Source organism: Gadus morhua, chromosome 18, assembly GCF_902167405.1.
Source record: "Gadus morhua chromosome 18, gadMor3.0, whole genome shotgun sequence".
Taxonomy (NCBI): domain Eukaryota; kingdom Metazoa; phylum Chordata; class Actinopteri; order Gadiformes; family Gadidae; genus Gadus; species Gadus morhua.
In genome coordinates this window covers 22,610,554-22,635,029 of record NC_044065.1, presented here as the reverse complement: position 1 = coordinate 22,635,029, position 24,476 = coordinate 22,610,554, and the positions used below count along the sequence as shown (strand labels likewise).

General features: G+C 41.2%; 1 protein-coding gene and 2 long non-coding RNA genes across 3 annotated transcripts in view; all 3 read left to right on the top strand.

Annotated features, from left to right (window-relative positions):
• LOC115530944 (glutamate receptor ionotropic, delta-1-like) overlaps positions 1-24,476 on the top strand; it is a 614,288-nt gene that overhangs the window by 389,368 nt on the left and 200,444 nt on the right.
• On the top strand, positions 1,855-6,069 carry LOC115530948 (uncharacterized). Its single transcript, XR_003973815.1, has 3 exons — positions 1,855-2,449; positions 2,990-3,405; positions 5,534-6,069. It is a non-coding gene; the product is annotated as an uncharacterized LOC115530948 (long non-coding RNA).
• LOC115530947 (uncharacterized) lies at positions 7,102-8,874 on the top strand. Its single transcript, XR_003973814.1, has 2 exons — positions 7,102-7,356; positions 7,615-8,874. It is a non-coding gene; the product is annotated as an uncharacterized LOC115530947 (long non-coding RNA).

Genomic DNA, 24,476 nt, shown 5'->3' with positions numbered 1-24,476 from the left:
AGCTCTGTCTTTCAGTGATCACTGTTTGAGTTCTTAAGATGATCTGACTCGCATCTCTTTTATAGAGTCTCAGTTCTGTCTTTCAGTGATCACTGTTTGAGTTCTTAAGGTCATCTCATTGGCATCTCTTCTATATTGTCTCCACTGACAGAAAAAGATCATTAAAAGCTCTCAAAAGTGTTTTAATATGAGAAACAAATTGCAGTTAAGTCTCAGTGAGAGATACCTGATCAGTCTCACTGTGCTCTCAAATGAGTCTTAATGTGATATAATTGGATGATAATATAACATTAAGAATGCTAGATGCAGGCAATTTAAAGAACCAGACTTGGACAATAGTACGATATGGTGTACAACACGAGATGTAAAAACCAATTGAAATGAAGTAACAATTAGAAATATGTTATCTTGTACTGTACATTTCTTTTATTATTTTTTGTTTCATACCTTTCCCATAATGTCTTGATGTGACACTCGGTGTAAACAGAAGCATATCTAAAACGTACAATGCCAGGCATAGAGGTCAATTCAATGAAAATAACATTTCCCATTACATGCTCAAGAGAAACTGCTACTGTATTTACAGAGGTTTCAAACAGAGGCACAACATGAAAGCAGGTACCATTTGTGACACTGTCTATAAGTAAAGTAATTCATTACACATTCAAATTCATTAATAAGAGCCCATTTGACACCAGACTGTTCAGACGTAAGGAAGAACTCAACCTGTCCATATTTTAGCTCTGCTCCACAAACAACTGTACAATTGTTTCTTCTATTGTGGCCTTTCCCATAATGTCTTTTAACTTGTGCCCTATCATATCTTCTCACTGTTTTAGGATCAATACAGTGACCAGCATGTCTTTCCAAGGTAGTCATGTGAATTTCCTGTAACTGAACTTCACTTGACGCTCCAAAAAGTTATATTCTTTTATCATTGTTTTCCTGACCAAAACTATGGTCCTTAGTCATCAGAGTGTAAAATGTAGCTATGTCATTAACTGGCTTTATGGTTTGTGAAATAACAGGTATAGACTGAACTAGTTTGACTGCAGAGACCATCTGAATTGGTATATTCTGAGTACCATGTATGAGCCTCAACAAATAGCCGTTTTAGGTATGTAGCAAAAGTTTCAAATCATTTGTTCATTACGTGACATTCACAGTATAAACAGAAGCATATCTAAAACTTCTCAATTGTGTTTGGAAAATGAGCTGCAAACACAATGCCAGGCATAGAGGTCAAGTCAATGAAAATAACCTTTCCCATTACATGCTCAAGGGAAACTGCTACTGTATTTACAGAGGTTTCAAACAGAGGCACAACATGAAAGCAGGTACCATTTGTGACACTATCTCTAAGTATTCCAAGCACACCGAACGTCATTGGATGAATCAAAAGACGACGCAATTACGTCATCACGTTTTGTTGGAAGACGAAATGTTATTGGATGCGTCCGCCCTTTGCCCCGTCAAAATTAACTGAAGGAAGAAATTGTTGGTGCTGCAAACTTTTCCTCCGTTGGCTCGGTGTGGCAAACATTCAGGTAAGTGTCATTATTTACATTAGTTGGTCATCTGTAAAACGTGACGAGTCGACTAATGAAATTTATTTTGACTTTGTTTGAAACGTTTAACCGTCGTAATGTTCGCGTCGTTCCCTCGCAGCCATATTAATGAGCTCCTCATTAATATGGCTGCAGTGTTGCGCACACAATCAAACAAAAGTGTTTGGGCCAAATTAAGCTTGACATAACTGATGTGTATATCCCATATGAATTCATTAAAGCGTTTCCAGACCGTAGGTTGTATTTTTGTTTTACATTCGTCTTGGACGAAATATCGCCCTTTTGGCCAAAAGTGTCGCGAGATTTTTAAGGGAGGGAAAAGGAGGGAGAGGATCCTCTGCACGCGCCCAATTAAGCTAGCGCTAACGAGCGAGGAGCAGCTTCCACCGAATTCGGTGCGATCGTTATTGGTCTTTCCGTTGCAACGGAGGAGAAAATCCGGGTGAAGGAGCTTGGACCGGACAAGCAAGTTACTTTATTCTCTCTCAGGAACTAGAAAACTATGTTATCCATAATTTCTAAAGCATGAATGGAACTGTATACAACTGAAAATTGTTCTTTAACGTTACTTGATTTATGCTTGTTGCTTGCCAAAAGAACGGCCAGTATCAAGCAAACATGTTCCACAGTAGTCTTAAACAAATGAAATTACAGGTGATAAAAGTGTGTGTGCACGTGTGTGTGTGTGCTTAAAAGACTGTATTAATTAGTGAAGTGGATTTGGTAAATGGCTGATTATTTGACCTAACTTGGTTAGTTTTAGTAACCCCATATTTATCTATGTTTTTATTATTTCAGAATGGACACGACAGGGAAGAGACGGCGAACTCTAACAAAGAAAATGCCGCCAGTTTCCCCCCCTACCCAAAATGAGGAATCTGGTAAGCTTAATTGTTTTTTTTAATATAAGATATATAGATTACAGTATGTTGGAAACCGGGGAGAGGGAAAAGGAACATATTTGTACTAATCACAAATCAGAACGGTATTGTCAAACAGTCCAGGACAGGGGGATCTTCAACAGGGGACCTCAGTGCTCCTGGGCCCCTGGAGGGATGCATTTTATTATTGTATAAACGAATTGACCTTGATTAGCCTAGTATTTCTTTGAATTTGATGTATTATGATGATGTACTACCTTGCTTATTGTAAGTCGCTTTGGATTCAAAGCATTTGCCAAATGCTTAAATTGTAGCAGATCTACAAGTTTGTTAATTTTCAGCAAAAAGTTTTGGTGTAGGGGGAAAAAATCTCAGAGTTCTCAAAGAAAAAACATTACTCCTACATACAGATGACCTTTTTTAAATGGGCATGATGCTTTTTTTTTTACAAATGAAATGTGAATTTTAATCAACTGCCCAAAAAAAAGAGAGAATAAAATTAAAAACTTCAAAATTTTCCCTGTGTGTCTGTCTTTTCAGGTTATTTTGCATTTGTTCACTTTGAAGATGATGCTACTGCAAAAAATTTAAACCCTCAAGCATATTAGTAGGCAGCAACGAAAGTCCAGTCCTTCGACTCCTGGACCTTAAAACGGGACAAAATGTTTTAGCTAAGTGGTCTGACGGCAAATTTTACAAAGCCACTGTTGAATATGTATCTCAGACAGAGACCCCAGTCAGAAAAACACCAAAGCAGACACCAAAGCAGGCTTTTATAAACCAATTTTTAGGGTCTCCTCCTGAAAATGTGTCAGCATCATCATCAGGGTCTTCACCTGACACTATAATAATACAGAGGAGCCCTCTGCCAGAATATGGGGAAGAGATCAGTCCAGGACCATTGACGTCACCTCACTTGGCCAGCAGAGATGGACGTTCGCCTCACGGTGCTGGTGGTAGGGCTCCACATTATATTGTTATCCTATCATTATCGACGTATGACCATGCTCAAATCAAGTGTCAGACCCAGTAGCTCTTGAAATCACTAGTGACATTTATTTATTTATTTGTTTGTTTATTTGACAGGGACAGTGCATATTAATAGACATTTCTGTAAATATGCCAGATTTAGCCAGAAGGTTAGTTTCCATCTGCAGTCCTTGGCCAGATGTAACAATAGGCTCCCTAAAAAGCAAATAAGCAAATAACAGAAAGAGTTTAAAAAAGAACATAGAAAAGCAACAGATAAAACATTAATTATAACCACATACAAGTATTCAGTAGTTCAAGCATTAAAATACATGAAGCATGCAGGACAAACAAGAGTCAGCATCAAACAAACACAAATTGAAAAGGTAGACTAGGACTTATAGAAGACATCTACATGTGTTAGACATCGAGGCAGTAGCCCACCAAAGCAGACAGTACATGCACAACAAACTAACAAAAAGTCGACATGACAATAGTACATGAAGCAGCACAGGAGAGACATAGAACGAGCTACAAAAAGCATACAAACAAGCAAGCATACAAAGTAAGTTGCAGGACAAATTCACAGACACGCTGACACAAGGAGGCAAGAGCAGGCGGGTCAAGTTTAGTGCTGGCAGATCATATTATCAATCAGCCACTGTTTCAGATTAGAACTAAATGACCGATATGTGTTTAGGTCTCTGATACATGTTGGGATGTTATTCCATTCACGTGAGGCTGCAACAGAGAAGGCTGACTGACTAAAGGTACTTTTCCTAAATGGAATAATGCAGTCCCCTCTCATGACTCCTCTTGTGATCCGATGTTGGTTTGTTCTAATAGTTACAAATTCTCTAAGTGGAGGAGGGGCCATGCCATGTATGATTTTGTAAAAGAGACATGCATTTTTGTGCTTAATCATGTTTTCCCAGCTCACTAGATTGTGTTTTCTTAAAATTGCACAGTGATGGAATTGCCTTGGTTTTTTGTCCAGAACTTTCAGTGTTTGTTTATACAAAGACTGTAGTGGTTTTAGTGTTGTGTGATTAGCCTGAGACCAGCTCGTCAGACAGTAGCTCATGTGAGAGAATATCATTGAATGCATGTACATCATGGCTGCCTGGGTGGACATAGAGTTTCGTATAAATTTGAAATTGATAAGATTGAATTTGATCCTTTTGCAGACAGTTTTTACATGTGCCCTGAAATTAAAGTTGGAGTCCAGAATAATGCCAAGGTATTTAAATTCCTTAACAATTTCTAATTTTTCTCCTGACACAAGAACATCTGGGTTTTCACTACAGTCATTTGTTTTGGAGAAGAACATACCAACAGTCTTAGACACATTTAGTTGGAGACAGCACTGATTGAGCCATGCTGTAATTTTCAGCATGGCCTTTGTGAGTTTGGCAGCAACTTCGGTTTTTGTCAATCCATGCACATACAGCACAGTATCATCAGCATACATTTGAATGTGGGCCTCTGCACACACAGACGGCAAGTCGTTGATATACAAACAAAATAAAAGTGGACCCAGTATGGATCCCTGTGGGACACCAGTGGACAAGGAGAGGGTGTCAGATTGCTGGTTATTTATTCGAACAGTTTGAGTTTGGTTAAAAAGGTATGATTCAACCCATTGACGTGCCTCAACAGAAAAATTAAAATTGGATAACTTGGATAATAGAACCTTGTGATTCACAGTGTCAAATGCTTTGCGGAGATCAAGAAAGACAGCACCGACAACGCCACGCTTATCCAACAGTGATTTAATTTTCTCAATGAAAAAACAATTAGCCGTCTCGGTTGAGTGGTTGGATCTGAAGCCAAATTGCATTGGATGAAGGGGGAATGAGCTGTTGTTCAGGTGGTGTATGATTTGCTCAGCTACACACTTCTCTGCTACTTTAGACATTATAGGGAGGATGCTGATCGGCCTATAGTTACAGGCGGAATGATGATCACCAGATTTGAAAATTGGCGTGACAATTGCAGATTTCCAATTGACTTGTTATGTTTTTTTTATAATTCTATTGCATCTCTTAAAATATTGAATATGAAGTATCTATATCTAAATATTTGGCATAAATTAATTTTGTCCATATTGTGCAGCTCTAGCAAGGAGAAGCCCACCATCATCGCACAGGGCCAGTGGAGGCGGACCATCCCTTAACTGGGCCAGTGGAGTCTCACCTCCCTCCCACGGGGCCAGTAGAGTCTCACCTCCCTCCCACGGGGCAGTGGAGTCTCACCTCCCTCCCACGGGGCCAGTAGAGTCTCACCTCCCTCCCACGGGGCCAGTGGAGTCTCGCCACCTTCCCACGGGGCCAGTAGAGTCTCACCTTCCTCCCACTGGGCCAGTGGAGTCTCACCTCCCTCCCACGGGGCCAGTAGAGTCTCCCTCCCTCCCACGGGGCCAGTGGAGTCTCACCTCCCTCCCACGGGGCCAGTAGAGTCTCACCTCCCTCCCACGGGGCCAGTGGAGTCTCGCCACCCTCCCACGGGGCCAGTAGAGTCTCACCTCCCTCCCACGGGGCCAGTGGAGTCTCGCCACCCTCCCACGGGGCCAGCGGATATGGATATTCAACACAAGGGGCCGGTGGTAGGGTGGCACATTATTTAGTTATCCTATCATTATCAAGGTTTGCATACTCAAATCGTTGCTATTGGGTTCAAAGTGTGGGAACCCAATAGCACTCTAAATCAAGAGTGACATAGACTTGTTCTGTTTTTTTAATTAATGTAATATTAATAGTAATAGTGCTAAATACTGACCCCCCCCTAATGTTCACCCCTAGCCAGTGGACTGGGACCTGACTGGGGCAGCAGACTGGGACCATCTGACTGGAGAAACACACCTCTGTACTATGGGTAAGCTTAATTGTCACAATTCACCCGTTGTCAGCCTGCTGGTTGGTCCCTGACTGACCCACCAGCAGGCTTATTCTGCCTTGTCCCGCCTTGGTTCCACCTTATGGATGTTGAAATTTCTAAAACATTATTTTTGGAGAAAATAAAAGCATGATATACCTAGTCACTATACTGCACCTGGAATGTTCCTCTTTACTGACACCAAGTTTAAACAAGAATTTAATACACAGAGTAGTTATGTTTTATCTGTCTTGTGCAAGAGGCAAAAATATGTAAAACATTTCATGACACCGCCAACACCACTGGTTTGTCCCCCGACAGAGTCCATGCAGCATTGGAAACAGCCTATGGTGAGACTGGCACTTGTCCATCAGCTTACAGTGTTGGAGCAGCCGGCCCGTTGCCATATGGTCCATCACCTGACGGAGGACATGCATCTGACCCACCACCTGGTGATGGCAATCCAGCCGGCAGAAAAGCGGCCAGCCCACTGCACTACTGGAGAGAATTAGGCAGCTCATCAGATCAGAGCAACGTCCCAACAGCTACTGAGTGGACACCTTGCGATGGATGTAAGAAGGAGTTTGAGAAGCTCATCTGTCAGAAGAGGGAAGTCGATGAGGTCGCCTCAAAAATAGGCAAGTCATCTATGTTCATTTCATTTGCTTGTTTTCTGTTGCTTTGTTTACCTAGTGATGAGACCTCCTAATAATGAATCTATTTGTGCCATTTCAATTTCTTAGACCCAGGCCAGCTCCAAGAGATCCAGAATCTCATACATTTAATTGGACAGAGTCATCGCGATCAGGAGTCAGACAGCACCAACCCTTCTGCAACATCAGGCCATCAGGAACTGTTTCCTGACAGCGGCTTGTTTGTCTCTTCCTTCCGACTTCCTGCTATGCACCAGTCAGCGAGACAGGACTCAATGCGTCTGTTTCACTCACTGTTTGACCACTTCTTCACTGTGGAAGAGTGTCAGAAATCTGTTGCTTTTGGTCGCCATGGCAAGCCCCCAGAAGGAAAGAAGCTGCTTGAAAGGAAGAAGGTGGACGGAATTCTAAGTAAGTTATTCCCCCTTTTAAAATACAATGTTTGAATATAAATATTATTTATGGTAAATGGTCTCTATTTGTATAGCGCTTCACAGTATAGATCACATTCTCACACACACACACACACACACACGGATGGCGTAAAGGCTACACAAAGCGCTTGGTTAGAAGAAAAGTGTAATATTATGCTGCATAAAGATAAAAGTCGGTCTTTGGAGTCATTTGTCAAAAGAACTCATTCAAGTTTTACATGTTTTTGTCTTGCAGCCTATGTCCTGAGATGTGCAACCATGCCAGGTTGGACAAAAATTGATGACAGCAAACTGAAGAAGGCCTTCATAAACAAATGTAGGGCCAGAGCAGGAGAGAACAGCAGTAGACCTGAATGCACTCCTTAGCAATGGTCGCTGTTTGTTGAGTTGTTGGTGATGTCCCCTTTCCCCAGTCTTCAGTTTCACCAGGCTGGACTTTTTGTCCCGTTTTATTGCACTTAGCAGGCAAGTCCCTGCAATAGTTAGCACTTTACATAGAAACCTTTCTCTGCTGGTTCCACAGGTTATTTATTTTTATTTCAAGTGAAATGTTTGGTTTTATATTTTATATAAAGTGTATAAGTGTTTTAATGTGCCCCAGTTTAACATGTCCCCTTTCCCCAGGCTTAAAGGTATAGTTCGGTATTTTTGAACCTGGGCCTTATTTCTGTCATGGGGTGCCTTAATCTACTAATTGGTAGCATTTTGGTGAAGATCGGCGTAGTTTTGACGTTGTTCAGACCATCCCGATCGAGCGTATATCCATATGACGGGAGTAAGCCGGGCACAGACAATACAGCCTCTAAATAAGTCATTAGGTCTTTATTTCACCAATGCTTTAAGATGAATGAAGGAATGAACGCGTGCTACCGCCCCGTTAGCTCAGAGTGAGCTCAGAGCTGCCGTGTTGTTATTATTGATCCGGTTCACTTGGGATCAGCTGGGCTCTAGCGCCCCCGTCGATGACGTCATCCCAGGTGAACCGGTTGTAGAAAAGCCTCAATAACAACAACACGGCAGCTCTGAGCTAACGGGGCGGTAGCACGCGTTCATTCCTTCATTCATCTTAAAGCATTGGTGAAATAAAGACCTAATGACTTATTTAGAGGCTGTATTGTCTGTGCCCGGCTTACTCCCGTCATATGGATATACGCTCGATCGCGATGGTCTGAACAGCGTCAAAACTACGCCGATCTTCACCAACATGCTACCAATTAGTAGATTAAGGCACCCCATGACATAAATAAGGCCCAGGTTAAAAAAAAAAAAACTATTCCTTTTAAGTTTCACCAGGCTGGACATTCTTGTTTCCTGTTTTATTGCACTTAGCAGGCAAGTCCCTGCAATAGTTAGCACTTTATATAGAAACCTGTCTCTGCTGGTTGCACAGGTTATTTATTTTTATTTCAAGTGAAATGTTTGGTTTTATATTTTATAAAGCGCTGTAATGTGCCCCAGTGTTTATAAAAGAGTAAAATTTGCACTGATAAACTGATCAATGGCTTCTTTTTTTTTTCAGAATTCAGAGGATTCATTTTATAATTCTTAATTGTTTCTCATAATTCTCATGTGTGGCTCAAAGCAACCTCTCATATTGCTCCAGTAGTGCTTCTTAATTGTTTCTCATTATTCTCATATATGGCTCAAAGAGACCTCTCATATATTGCTCCATTACTGCATTAAATAGAAATAAATGAGATGAGGAAGAGATATTGAACACACAATGATGAGATCTCTATAAGGGCTCATAATTCTCAGATGTTTCTTATAGAAGGCTCAGATTCCCCTCATAAATGGCTCTATCCTACTTCTCAAATACTGCTTAGACTTTGTATCTCTTTTTCATCTATCTATTGCTCCTAAGGGTCCCTTAGGAGCAATAGAGCAGCAACAACTGATCACAAAATGATATGAAAATGAGAAGGCAAAAGTTATGTCTCGGAGTTGAGATTGAACAATAGATGAGCAACAAAAAATTTGCTATGGGAGGGTTTTGAAAGGTAGAATGAAAGAAAGAGAGGAAGATAAATGAATGGAGAGAGTAGTGTGGAAGGAAGGAAGGAAGGAAGGGTAGCCCTTTGGACATTTAGGCCTAACTATTAACAGTTCATTGATTAATTGATAGGAATTCATAAATATTATAAATAGAAGTATAAGAATTAGTTAATTAATAGAATAAATAGGAATTAAAAGGTTAAAAACTATGCATAGGCCTATGTCTGATATGGTATATTGAATAGAGTTTTATACAGTTCATGTATTGTTATTTACATGATGTCAATTGTATTTTGTTTTCTTTATCACTATGTTCATGATGCTGGGAATGTTTTAAGAATCTTTCATTTTGAATACCGTAGGGTGATATCAGGTAAAATGGGCCATCAGGTGAAATGGGCCATTTAAGGTTTGGGGGTCCCAGCCCCTCTGGAATTTAGGGCCAATGACTGCAAAGGATTTCAAACTGTTGCCATAACTGTGCTTGACAAGTAATAGGTGATTTGATTGGTTTATGGTTGCTATGGTGGGCAGGGCAATACTTCAAATCTAGTCTGCACCAGAAAGCTGCATGGTAAGTAGCCTGGCATACCAAATCTAACTCGACTATTATAAGGACGATACATCTAATAAAAACAAACATACACGTAAAAAAAACGATACATAATATGTGTCTTGATCGCATCCATCAGAAATAATGCTGTTAGTTTGGTATATGAACATATTTTTGGGAAAAGTAATGTTTATCTTGGCGGCCCAATTTACCTTAACCCACTGAGGTAAAATGGGCCACTTGGTTTCAACTAAAATGGGCCATCCTCTGTGTCACTCACATACACACATGTGTATGACATTTGGTTCAACTAAAACCTTGATAGTTGATAGTCATGTGAAATTAGCGCAACTCAAAGTAGGCTAGCTTCCTATGTAGTGAACTACTTTTGCTGTGTTTGTGTAACTTAGCTTGTTACATATGACTGGGTTGTAGCTTTTGTGTAGTATGCTTTATTTTTGGAAGAGTAGGCTAACTGATATCTTAGCTCATGTATGTCAAAGTCAAAATGTGTTTATTGTTGCATGTACCAAATTGCTTCAGCCCAGCAAAATTCTTACGACTTGGCAAGCATCATTCATCTACGCAGTAGACATCATACATATAACAAAAATAACATAAAACTCTATAACACTATGACAATAAAACATATAAAATGTAACATTAACATACAACAATTTAAAAAACAACATATATCTCTGTAGCACTATGACATTATAACAATATAACATATAACATTAACATTCAACAATTAGAGTACAGTAGAGGGGCTAGCAGCAGTTTAAGTGTGAATAGAGAATAAGTTAAAAAGAAATGTTAAGGATAAGTTAAAAGTTTTTAAAATTGGGCAAATATATCTATGAAGTGAATTGTATGAGTGGGGGAGCAGGGAGTAGGTGGAGGTGGCAACTGTTCAGAGGTTCAGTGTTTCTGATTCAGAAGCCTTACAGCCAGGGGGAAAAAGCTATTTGTGAGTCTGGTAGTCCGTGTTCGGATGCTCCGGTAGCGTCTACCAGACGGCAACAATGAGAACAGTCCGTAGCCTGGGTGGCTGTTATCCTTTAGAAACTTTTTTGCTTTCCTCAGGCATCTACTGTTGTAGTTGCCTTGCACGGAGGGGAGATGGCTGCCGGTGATACGCTCCGCTGTCTTCACCACCCTCTGCAGGGCCTTACGGTCGGCAGCGGAGCAGCTACCATACCAGGCAGTGATGCAGCCTGAGAGGATGCTCTCAATGGTGCATCTGTAAAAGTTTGTTAAAGTTTTTGAAGACATGCCAAACTTCTTGAGTCTCCTCAAGAAGTATAGCCGCTTCTGTGCAGTTTTGACTGCTGAGCCTGCCTGCATGGACCAGGTTAGGTCATCCTTGATGTACACACCGAGGAATTTGAAGTTGGAGACTCTCTCCACTTCAGCTCCCTCGATGTGTATGGGGTCCTGACCCCCCCTCTGCAGCTTCCTGAAATCCACGATCATTTCCTTGGTTTTGCAGACGTTGAGAGACAGGTTGTTGTCTTGGCACCATTCTGCCAAGACCCTTACCTCATCTCTATAGGCGGTCTCATCGTTGTTAGAGATGAGACCCAAGATGGTAGTGTCGTCTGCAAACTTCAGGATGATGTTGGAACTGTGTGTTGCCACACAGTCATGCGTATACAGGGAGTACAGGAGGGGACTGAGTACGCAGCCCTGGGGGGCCCCGGTACTCAGGGTCAGTGAGGAGGAGGTGTGGTTGCCCATTCTCACCACCTGGGGTCTGCTCGTCAGGAAGTCCAGGATCCAGTTGCACAGGGGTGTTTTAAGACCCAGGCCCCTGAGCTTCGGGACGAGCTTGGCAGGCACAATAGTGTTGAATGCTGAGCTGTAGTCCACAAACAGTATACAAATGTGTGTGTGTGTATGAGTGAGTGAGTGAGTGAGTGAATGAGTGAGTGAGTGAGTGAGTGAGTGAGTGAGTGAGTGAGTGAGTGAGTGAGTGTGTGTGTGTGTGTGTGTACACACACACCCATGCACAGACACGCACCCACACACTCGCACACCGAACAACACATGCACAGGTTGCACACACGCACCCACACACACATGTGCACACAAACACACACTCACCATGACCCTCCCACCAATAATAATGCTTGTAGATATTTTATTTACAGTGAGCTTGGCAAACGAGAAGGAGGCGAGAGGAGACGAGAGAGGGAGAAGGAAAGAGAGAGGAAGTGAGAGGAGGAGGAAGGATTAGAGAGGAAACAAGCAGAGGAGACAGAAAGGGAGAGAACAGGTGAGGAGAAAGGAATGCAGAGGAAATGAGAGGAGGAGCAAGGACCAGAAAGGAGAGGGTACAAAGATAAAACAGGGAGGAAAAGGAAGGCCAAACTACAATCTGTGGAAAAAGGAGAGGATGAAGGGTGCCTTAGAAGAATACAGAGAGGGAGTAAAGAAAGGAATTAGAGTGTGCACCTCTTATCACGAGCATGGAGTGTGCCACGATCCACACAGCAATGACGCATCAGTGGAAAGGTGACTGGCAGTGAACATGTGTCAGGGCGGAAGCCCTACCAGAATGGTATCCGTGATGACGATGGTTTCATTTGCAAAGATTGTATTTGAAAAATGTTTCATCACAGATACCATTCTCTTCACTTCTCTTTTGCACACACACACACACACACACACACACACACACACACACACACACACACACACACACACACACACACACACACACACACACACACACACACACACACACCACTGACATCAGTTCACTGATCTATGCTGTTCTTGCTGTACTTGTTGTTCTAATGGCACTATGAATATGTTTGTGTAATGCAGTTTAAATGTTATGTGGCTGTATAAGCAATTGTGTTTTAAAATTAAGTGAAGACATTCCTCCAGTCATAGACAACAGTGTGGTAACAGTGTATTGCCTTTTGCCCTCTGGTTTAATTAAAACATGAATGAATTAATTCATGAATTTGTCTGTCACAGACACACACACACACACACACACACAACTGACATCAGTTCACTTATCTGTGCTGTTCTTGCTGTTGTTTTAATTGCGCTAAGAATTTGTCTGAATACAGCTGAATTTGTTAAATGCCGTTTAAATGTTATGTGGTTGTATAAGCAATTGTTTTTTTCAATTAAAATTGATGATCATTTACTATTTCCCTTTGCAGTTTGACCAGCCCATTTAACCTGAACAGCTGGGCAATTTTAACTGAAACTGCTCATGCCAAAAAAGTTGGCACAGCTGATGTTTCAAGAACTGTAGGGCCTAAATAATTATATTTTATTAAATAATTTCAACACAAATTTATCAGAAACAGTCATTATTAATCATAAAAACACATGGAAAAGGCATATATGGTATTGTGTTATTGTCCCAAGGGATTTACCAAAAAGTGGCCCAAATTAGATGATATCACCTATGAAGAAATTAAAATGTAAAGTTTGCATTTTGTTTATTTTCTAAGCCAATGAGAAACGAGGGTAAGGTGAAGGGTCATAAGGAAGTCTGGAGAACGTAGGGACGACGGGAAGGAGAAGGTAATGGTGATGTCACACCAACTGTACCGGAGGCGAAAATTTCCGCGTTCGAAACATTACATCATCGTTTGACGCGATTGTCCGTTGCCAGGGAGGTTTAAAAAAACATTTGCGCTCATGCTGCCAAAGACGAAATAACATACCACAGATAACACTTGTTTTTACTTTATATTTGTATTGTATTGAATTTAGCTAGTAAACTGAGTGTTTAAAATGTATCAATGGCCCAATCCCAATGTCCGGACTCACAGACTTTGCTGCGCGTTCTCGCAAAATTATTAAGACTTTAGGGCTGACCCAATGTCGAATTCCAAAGGGAGTGATGGTTTGAGTCCCCACTTACCGAGCCCTTTCCGCTGAAAGTATTTGTATATAATCAACTGTAATTTTTTCTAGGCCTACATAGATTTACTATGTTGTTGGTGTTATTTGTTGTATGGAGCAATCTTTCATATTTATGAAGTGAACTTATACTTCCATGCAGGGTTTGAGTTATGATTCCATCTTTGCGGGGGTCACTTGAAGTTGTTGAGGAGCGGGTACGTCATGAACTAGGGCGCGGCTGGCTCCCATTATGCGGAAGCAAATCTCTCCTTGTGTCCATTCTATAATATGCCCATGGTCTGCATCAGTGCAGACTTCAACCAGAGAATGTCTAATATGAGGAGAATGGGCACTCGCTGGTTAGTTCCGGTTTTCTGGACTGGTTACAGTAATATGCCATTTCTCAATTCCTAGTACGGGTACTACGTACTCGCGGACTTGGAAGTTCGTATTTGGCAAGTCCGGACTTCAAGTAAACACTTCCGAGGACGGGAGTACGCACCTGCAATTGGAACAGCAACGGACTCGATGACTTCACCAGCTCCGCTCGTGTTGTTGTTAACTGTGCTACGGCCTCATGTAGGCATATAACTACTGAACAATATAAACAAATTATGTAAAACAAAACACCAGCTTCTTTAGTTTTAAAATAGTATGTTAATATTTTGAATGAATATAAATGAAAAGTTATGCGTATTCACACGGCAAGCCAGCTGTACGCTACATATAAACAATCAGTGGCTTGAAAAAGATTGTATGAGATTGCCGTTTCTCAATTTTCATATATAGCCTATTATTTTATTATTGGAGAGTAGGCTATTGATATAAGAATTACGAACGAGCGAGAATAGAATAGAAACACACGCGCACACATACACACACACACACGATCAGATGGATCCGTTATACAATATAAACAAATTATATAAAACGAAACCCCTCATTCATTTTAAAATAATAGTATGTGAATATGTTGAATAGGCCTCCATCTTTGTTATACTTTTAAAATGTTCCTATATAGTAGGGATGGGCACGAGTAGTCCAAACTCGAGTGATCGAAGGAATTCCTCGAGGATCAATCGCGTACTCGTTTAATCAAATCTATTTTTAGAATGCAACGCATCTGCAGCAGGAATAGGTGAACGGTGACGAACGGCAATATTACCAACCAAACATGTAATGCTTATTCTACATCAAAACAGTCAGAGTTATCAGAGTATTCATTATTTATTTTTGCAAACGTTCAAAACACATTTTCCTTACAAAAATAAATATGCGTCTCACAATTTAAATCACGTCGAACCAAGGCCTGTAACAGTTTAAAAAAAACAAAAACTAAACAAGTAGCCTAACTAGGGGTGGGAATTGATAAGTTTTTATCAACATCAATGCCATTGTCGATTCTGCCTATCGATCCAATTCCTTATCAATTCTCTTACCGATTCCTGAGTAGTTCATTGAGTGGCAAAAAAAGAGTTCTACAGTCTTCTGCACCAAAAGTAACCATTTTATTTTCTACATACTAACACACGAACAAGAAACAAGAAAATATAGTCTGAATAAGTTATACTGACAATAAATAAGTAATAAAAAAAATAGTAAGACACTTACAATTAAACATGCTAAATTATGATTTAACAATAAACTTTTATATACATATTTTAGATGTAATAACTGTAAGCTTAACTAAGCTTAAACCAAACGTCATAAAATTAAAGTTTAAAACTTTTCTAGGAAGGGTTATAAAAAGTAAACAAAATAGTGAACATACGTACATCCCCTTTAAATAAATAGGCATGAAATGTATGCCTTCGTAACATCTTTTAGATTTATTTTTTTTACTGAGCGTCAACAATTCTTATGCAAGAATATCAGCATATCTGCCTTTTCTGGGAGTGAAAGGGGTAACTTGAGCCGATGTCGAGGGGCCAGCTGCCTGAGAGCGATCATCTAAAATGCATGTAATTTGTTTAGGTCGGCATTATTAATAAAAACTACTGCTATAAAAACTGCAATTGCAAGGCGACAGTGGGCTGCTAATGCAGGATATATAATGGGAACGTTACTGTTGTCAACGGAGGACACAGTGGAGCTTGTTTGACTCGTATGCAGGCTTTAGAACACATGGCATTCTTGGGACTTAATTCCATGCTTGGTAGACAAATGCTTTAGCATGTTGCTGGTGTTTGCACCCTTACACGAAATGATAGCATTGCACTGATTACATACGGCAGAATTTTCATTGCGTTTGGTGAAATGGAGGCAGACTTGCGATCGCTTCCTACTCGCCACGATGCTGCCTTGTTGTATGAAGGTTGTCGGCGCGCGCAGGGTCGTCGCAAAAATTTTGCGTAAACCGGAAAACGTGGTGCGGAATTGTTAAGAAGAATCGATAACGTTGGAGGCGTACGATTCCGATGGAATTGGTTAGTTGGAACCGGTTCTGGGTAGGAACCGGTTCTCGATTCCCACCCCTAAGCCTAACCATTGCAAATAATTTAAAGCTGCAAATAAAACGGCACCAAATAGACTATGGAAATACTTAGCGTTGTGATCTTCTCTACACGGCCAGGATTAAAGCTGCGTCTTGCGGCGGTGAAAATAGCCGACACACTTGGTTGCTGCGGGTCTGCTCTCCCGAACTCACCGTTGTGTTTCAGGAGCATATGTTGCCGCATAGTACTTTCTGGTTGCTCGATTTCGCTTGGCATATTTTACATTTCACCTTATGATCTCCTATTTCTTTAAAGTATTTCAATTATTCGCTGCGCTTTGCTTTAACCGCCATCTCTTAACTTTTTGAATTCTGGGGCGCCTGCACAGGGCACGGAACGCGCCACACAGAAATGGATATATTTCATTTGCTTTGTGCCCACGGCATGCGTTAGTGGCGCAGACAGAAAATTGATACGGATTTACGGCAGTTTCTTAAGCACTTCGGCACTTCCGCATTTCCCCGCAACGATAACACCAGCTGTTGGAGGTAAGGCATTTTTTTGCTTAATACACTAGTTAGAGTTTAGTGAGCTAATGTAAAAAAAAGAAATGTGCGAATGTTTTACATATGAATGTTACTTACAGAGAGTGTTTTTTTTAATCCTCAGTAGTGCCAATGATAAAGCATTTTTTTTAGTAACGATTTTGAGCTATTTCTTTCTCCTGAAATAGAAACCTGGATTAGAGTCATAATTTTAACACTGCATGAACTTAGTTTACATCAGTAAACAATCTCCTAGAGAGCAGTGTTCGGTTGTACTCCTCCTCATGCCGCTTCCTTTCTTGATCTCTACAGTTGGACCTTGATGCTGTGACAACGGACAAGTCTTCTTCCTCTGCCCTTTTTCTCTGCCTCTGTTCAGTATGTTTGAATAAACTGGCCTGTTGCAATGTTGGTATAATGGTTGTATAATTACTGTTATACAGCTGTTACTGTTTCAATGTGACCCAGACCATATTTCTCATTTAACAAACATGTGTAGCTTATAATGTGTTGCAGGGCAGAGCAATTATATTCAACGGCTTAAAACAAACCCATCTGTAAAGATCACTGAATGCATAGAAATCAATGACAAGTGTTGTAGATGGTTTTCCCTCTGTGCAAGGTCATTAGTCCAAGTCCTACGAAAAAATAACGACTGTAATAGCAGATGTTGAAGTTGTTAAATCGTTAACTAACAATTTGTATGGAACAATCGGTTAAGGTAAGTTAAGTGCTTGAGTCTCGACACTTTAGAGAATGTCTAGCGCGCAACTTGAATAAGCCATGTGCGATTTTACCCGGGCTCCAGCGCAACTTTCCTTGCCAGGTGCAGCCTCAGGTAGCCTAGGACCATTCATACAAGCAAGCGAGAACGTAACCTTTTTCTGTCCTTGGGAAACGAAAAGACAGACAATCCGTTTCCACTGTTACTGCAGTTTATCATTGCACATTTACGACGCATTTCTTTTTTAAACTATCTTTATTTTCGAAAAATAGACGATGACAGATGAAATGATATTGAGCGGGACATTGACTGTATTATTTAAGGTGGTCATACCGTACCTACCATGATGTTTATAACACATTGAACACAAGAAATGGAAGAAATTCCATTTATGCCTATGTACTTTCACCATACATAACTATACAAAAAATAAAAGGGCCTGCAGGAAAATATAAATACAGTACGCAAAAATTAACTTCGACGGAAAGTCCTCCTTAAGATAATGTTTCTGATTGTGCTTCAGCTTCAGATGCAGTCAAGAGGGGTCTCTGGTCGTAATCAGTCGCAAGTCCGTCCCTGACCAATCAGCATTCATTAGCAGAATGCTAGCGTGTACGGCCAACAACGGCCCGAACTGTAAGAAATCGAAAGGTCATAAGTACTCATTCATTCGACTTTTGAATTATAATCTATATTGAACTTGCGGAATCTACAATAAAATTTGCGATATTCAACGACAAGCAGGTGAAAGAGACATATTTAGCCGTCTAGCCCCATAGACTCCCATTCAATCTTGACTCGCCGCGATCACCCCAAGTGGATGTCTGATGGAACTACAACCAAGATCGGTACAATGGGGCGTATAGGAAGTGCCCAGGCTCTTTTCATAGACGGGCTCTGCTTCACCTAAGGGAATTACCCACAGTTCAAAGTAGGGATGGGCATTTGAAGAAGTTTCCTTGATCGAGCATCGCTAGAGTTATGGATCAATTATCGAATAATCATAAACTTTTTTCTAGGCTATATGGAAATTCCCGTTGGTAGAAAATGCAGCATGTTTTTATCAATGAAATCTTTATTCCAACAATAATGTATGGTAGGGTGACCATATTTTCATTTGGGAAAACCAGGACACCTTGTCCATCCTCGTTCCCTGGTCTGAGAAAGTACTGTGTGTTCGAGCTAGCACTACCCTCGCCTTGGACAGCTGTTTTGTGCTTCTCGGTGTCCAGGTGGATTTTCAGATCTCTTGCACCTCCATTGGACACCGAGACATATGTGCCTGCTTTGCACACTGTGCACAAGGATTCCCATTTGTCTCGACCCGGTCTGAAAGCCGGGAAACTCTTTAGTAATTCTTCGGTAAACGAGCACTTGCGCTTTGGCATGTTGCTTGCGTATGACTGACAGTCACGTTGTCTACGTTCTAATTAATAGGGCTGACAGCATAGGGGCGGGGATTAGGCTACGTCGCACGCAGCGCCGTGGGCAGTGCCCTAGTGCATGTAAATGTAATGGTCCAAAGAAGGTAATTTTAAAAACCAGGACATTTCCTCACTTTCTAAAAATAACCCGGGACACCCGGGACAGGACGTGAAATACGGACATGTCCCGGGAAATACGGACGTATGGTCACCCTAATGTATGGGCCAACATTAATACAATACAGTTAACTTGAAGACCTACAACTGTTTCACAGTTTTAAAATAATAAATACAGGCATTATAGGTTATAGGCCTATGCGGCGCTCGTAAAGTCCGAACAATGCGCCTACAGGCGCTCTTAAAGGTTTGGAAACGATTCAACAAGACTAAATCTGTAGCCTATTCCAATTACAATAAGTAGCCAACAATAATCAAACAAAGGCAGTTGGCTAAAAGTGGGCATTAAACGGTATAACTGTTTTGAAAAAACAGGGGAAAAAAGGCCGACATATAATGCCTATAGGCTGCAGCCGGCGCGCGGATAAGGCTCGCAACAAAAAGATGAGCCACCCATTTACAAACAATTGCATGAACTAGTCTATCAAAAAGCAATACCTTATTGAACATATATAAGGCTGAACTTGTTGCTAAAATATCACAGTTTTGGCAAAATGTAACGACTCCAAGAGGCACCAAGCCGAAAGAAAAGCGGAGCGAGAGACAACACATTAAGAAAAAAAAGAGCGACTCACATACGGTGGTGACTGTCCCTACTGTCCATAGCATAACTCCAGCCTACATATTTTTATTTAGGAATATAAGCATCTTAACATTCTCGCGGGTCAGACGCGAACGCAGCCTTGTAACTGTCAGTCCAGCAGCAGAAAACACCCGCTCTGATGGGACCGAAGTTGCGGGGATGCAGAGGTATTGTCGCGCTAACTTTGACAGGAACCTTCTTCCATTCACTTTCCACCAGTCGGCAGGGTGGTATTTCTCCCACATAGTGATATTCAATTAAATGCTTCAAGACTCACAGTATGCAACACAACGTCCTTTTGATCGATAACAATATAAATTGATCGACGCATTTCTTAACGATCGATTATCGAGCATCGATTAATTATGCCCATCCCTAGTTCAAAGCGTTGTGACGTTTACCGCGGAGACCATAGGGAAATCCGGAAATTAGGAAGGTAAACAACAAGACGACGCTACTATCAATGCGCGACCAGATGGGAATTTCGTCCTTTTTTTAGTGAGCCGGATCATTTGGATCAGCTCACCAACAAGAGCCGGCTCTTTTGGCTCCCTAACAGCTCTTCATATTACTAAATATACCTTTTATAATTCAGTCAAGTGTAGCCCGTTCTGACTTATGATTAGTAGGTGTAGGCCAATAATCAACTAATTAAATTCATCCTATACTGAAGTATTGAAGAATAAAAATTATATTTTCTAACATCAATAAATTGCTGTAGCCGATTGTTTTCATTGCATTCACAAAAAAACAAAAAATAAATAAAAATGAGAATTCCCAAACCGGCAAGTGCCAGCAGGATCTTTGTCGATAAACTTTGTCAAGGTAACATGTGCTCTCGTGAAGTGCTGTTCCAATCCCATATATACCTATCTGAGCCCATGTGGCCCCACGCACTCACTCACTTAGCACCTGAGATCAATTAAATCCGTGAGTCCATAGTCCTTTGGGATCACTTTGGGATTGCATTATGGTTGTTAATGTTGTTAGATGAACGACTAGTGACTCTTACGGAAGCATTGTGCAGAAGTGTAGTTGTGTTATGTTACTTTAATTTGTGAACTCGGACTGAAACACCGAAGTGCATCCGGAAGCTGACTCGGCTAGAGCTAGTTTATTAGTCGTGGACTTTGCTCAAGGTGTCCAGCTCGGACGCCTTTGATGCGCATCGTCTGTCTGGACTGCTCGGCTGGACGCATGAGGACCGGGGGATGGAGGAGTCGAGAGGACGGCTGACTTCTCGGGTCGCCGGACATTTCGGTGGGCTGTTTGGAAGAAATCTGTCTTTTCCGCCAGCTCGGCACGCTCGCGGCAAGGACGGCGGCCATTGTTGCTGGTGGACATTTTCCTTTGTTCTCGGCGCATTGGAGCGAAGTAGCCTTGTGTTTGTGGCTTCTACGATACCAAGCTTCGTATCAGGCCTGCACCATATGACTCGGTAACTCCTTGGGTACCTAAGGTATTATTTCGTTATATTTGCCGGCTATAGGATTTAGAGGTAAAGGGTTTTGGGATGCTGTTTCATTTAATCTGTGTACTTTCGGGTGTGGTAGTCAATGACCAATACTCGTATTTGAACTGTAACTATGTTTTACTAATTGATATTGTTGTACCGATGTAACTATAGTTTTCCAAGTAAATAATTGAATGGATCTGCATTGTGTTGGCATGGTTTATTAGGCTTAATGCATAGCCATAGCTAATAGGTAAAAGATAATAGTACATTGTGTGAATAAAATTTAGTAATTTAAGTTTAAACAAAATTATTTAGAAGATGAGTAATTGTCATTGAGTCATCATAATATTGATACTTAGTTATTATTGCATACAGAGTAAGACAAAGTAAACACAAACAATTATAGTTAGGCTACGTTTATACGATGACGGTCTGAACAGAAGACGCAAAAGTGGCGTTGCGTATTCACTTTTTATTCCGCGTTTAGACGAGCGTTTTCGGGAGGAAATATGCGTGCATACGGTGACGCAAAAGTGTGTGGAATTCGATTGGGTATGCATGCCAGGCGTCTAGGTGGTGCTGTGATACACTATCACACAACACCGTCATGTCTGAGCACATGCGTAGAATCTTCCTTCTTCTCTTATCCGTGCCGCAAAAACCAAAAAGAGCCTTCTCTGTTCAGTAATTCTATCTGTACATATCCTGTACATTTCGTGCAAAGACTCCTGTACGCTTTTTAGAGCTGCCAGAGAAGCTTGAAGGTCCGACGCATGGAAATAATTCGACATGTTTGTTTATTTCCTTGTACTGGCACATGTATGTGACATGTACGCGACGTGAGCAGATCTGAGCAGTGTTTAGCGTCTTGGCAGTGTAGACGGAAACGCTACGGCGGAGTGTATTCAACTTTTCCACTCTGGAGGGTGGTTTCAGATTTATGCGTTTTCATGCCCCAAAAACGCCGCCACCGTCTAAACGAAAGGCACTTCCGATAAAATATTTTGTCGTTTTTACCCGCAAGCGTCCTTGTGTAAACGGGGCCTTAGAGATAAAATTTTATTCAAATAATTCAGGTCAGCCACCCCTATTGTTTGCCAAAAACAACAATGGGGCGCTACAGAAGGAAGGAAGGAAGGAAGGAAGGAAGGAAGGAAGGAAGGAAGCAAGGGGGAGTAACAAGGGAAGAAAAAAGGAAAGGACAGAGATGGACAAAAGGTAGGAAGTTTAACATACTGAAACCAACAAGAGCTGTATTGGATTAGCGTGGGGGGGGGGGGGGGGGGGGGGAGAGCAGAGATGGAGGTGATGAAGGGGAGGGAGAAACAGGAGACAGAGGACGACTGATTAGAGGAGGAGAGAGTCTGGCACCGGCTGGAGATAAAGACAGAGATCAGATAGGGAGGCGAGATGTCTCCAGACGTCACCCAGTCTTGAGAGCTGTGCAGACAATGACAAAGTGCAAGAGGTTATTAGGAGAGAAACATCACACACACATTGAAAAAAAAAGAGGCCGTTGGTAACTCAACACTTTGAAGGACTTTTGTGGCAGACTTCTAACACTCAGATGCACACACACACACACACACACACAAACACACACACACACACACACAAATATGTGTCGGGAATGTGTAGGGACGAATGCCTACCAGTTTTCGTCAAGATTAATTTTCTACCCAACACTTTCAAAAAATAAAATAAATCACTTGATTTGAATTATTATAGATTATTTTTGTATGGGCTTATTTGTATCAAGTCATTTTAGTCTGAATACATATGTAAATAGCACCAGACCAGGTTGCTAGTACCATGGACAGTATCAGAGCGATAACCTGTTGAACTAAATGGATGTGGTAGGCTACACCAAGGGATGCATCTGCAGACCACTGCCACATACTAGTGGCACCATTGACTTACTAGTCAAATACAATCCTATAAGAAGTCTCAGCTCCTCTGACCTACACTTACTGGCTGTTCCCAAAACTAAACACAAATGTAGAGGAGATAGGGCATATGCTGCTGTTGCTCCTAAACTATGGAACAGCTTGCCACTGCATATTAAATTGTACCCCTTTGTACCTATTTTTAAATCAAATCTTAAAACTCATCTCTTCTCTATTGCCTTTGATTCAGTATAACCTTTCTTTTACATCATCTTTACCAATTTTTTTTGTCTTTTGATCCTGATTGTACATTGATTTATTGCATTGTGGAAACGTCTAGCCAACATTATCATTGTTATTCCTGTCATTATTATTATTACTACTGTTACTGTTATTATCGTCATCTCAAATGTATGATTGCTACTGTTTTATTGTTGTTTGTTTTTCGTTTTATCTTGTTTTTTTTGTTTTTTTAGCACTTTGGTCAACTGTTGTTGTTTTTTAAATGTGCTTTACAAATAAATTTACATTACATTACATTGCATGAATAAAGTCAAGACATGATATTCATTTCTTAAAGTTTTCTAGTGTTGTGGCAAGGACTTTTTCGTCTGTTGTCGGCTGTTTTAACTCTTGCAATTGATGTTAACCATAGCCACCAAGTAGCTTAACTTATCCACGGTATGCACTTGTACAGTGATGGGCATAATGGAGTTGACGATAGTGGAGTCGATGGAGTCAGTCTCTTGTTGACACATAGGGCCCTATTTTGCATCCGGCGCAATTGACTTAATCACTGCCGCATGTGTCGTTGCTAGTTTGCAACTGGCGCAGAGCGTTTTTTCCCCTCCTGCGCCACGCGTCGGTAAATTGGGGAATGATCTTGCGCCCCAAGGGGCGGTTCGGCGACAGGAGGAGGCGTGTTCTGGCGGAATGTTCCCTGGTGCTATTTTGCAGTTTCAGAAACCACTTGCGCCACAAACCAGTAAATACCTGGTTTAAAGTCAGTGGCGCGTTGTTCAGATGCTATTTTAAGGGCGCATGCATAATGTTGCTTGTGCACCTCGCGCATACACCTTGCTTCTCTCATCTACCTAGTCACACATTCTTGGTAAATTATTTGGGAAAGAACAGCTGATACAGCGGTTATAAGCTGTACTTTTAAATCAATGCATCTGCAAACACTGTACAGCGAACACATATTTTCTTGACACAGACATCGTGTACATGCCCATAACTTTTAGGATTGATGAGTATTTGATCCTGAGAAAACATTGTTTTACCGCGAGTGAGTGTTAAAAAGAATCAATGAATGCGGGCGCGCGTGTGTGTTTTTGTAAAAGAATTAATGAATGTGGGCGCGTGTGTGTGCGTCCATCTGTTTAAACACACGCAAACTAAACACGTAACGCATAATATAGTCCATGGCAATGTATATTAACG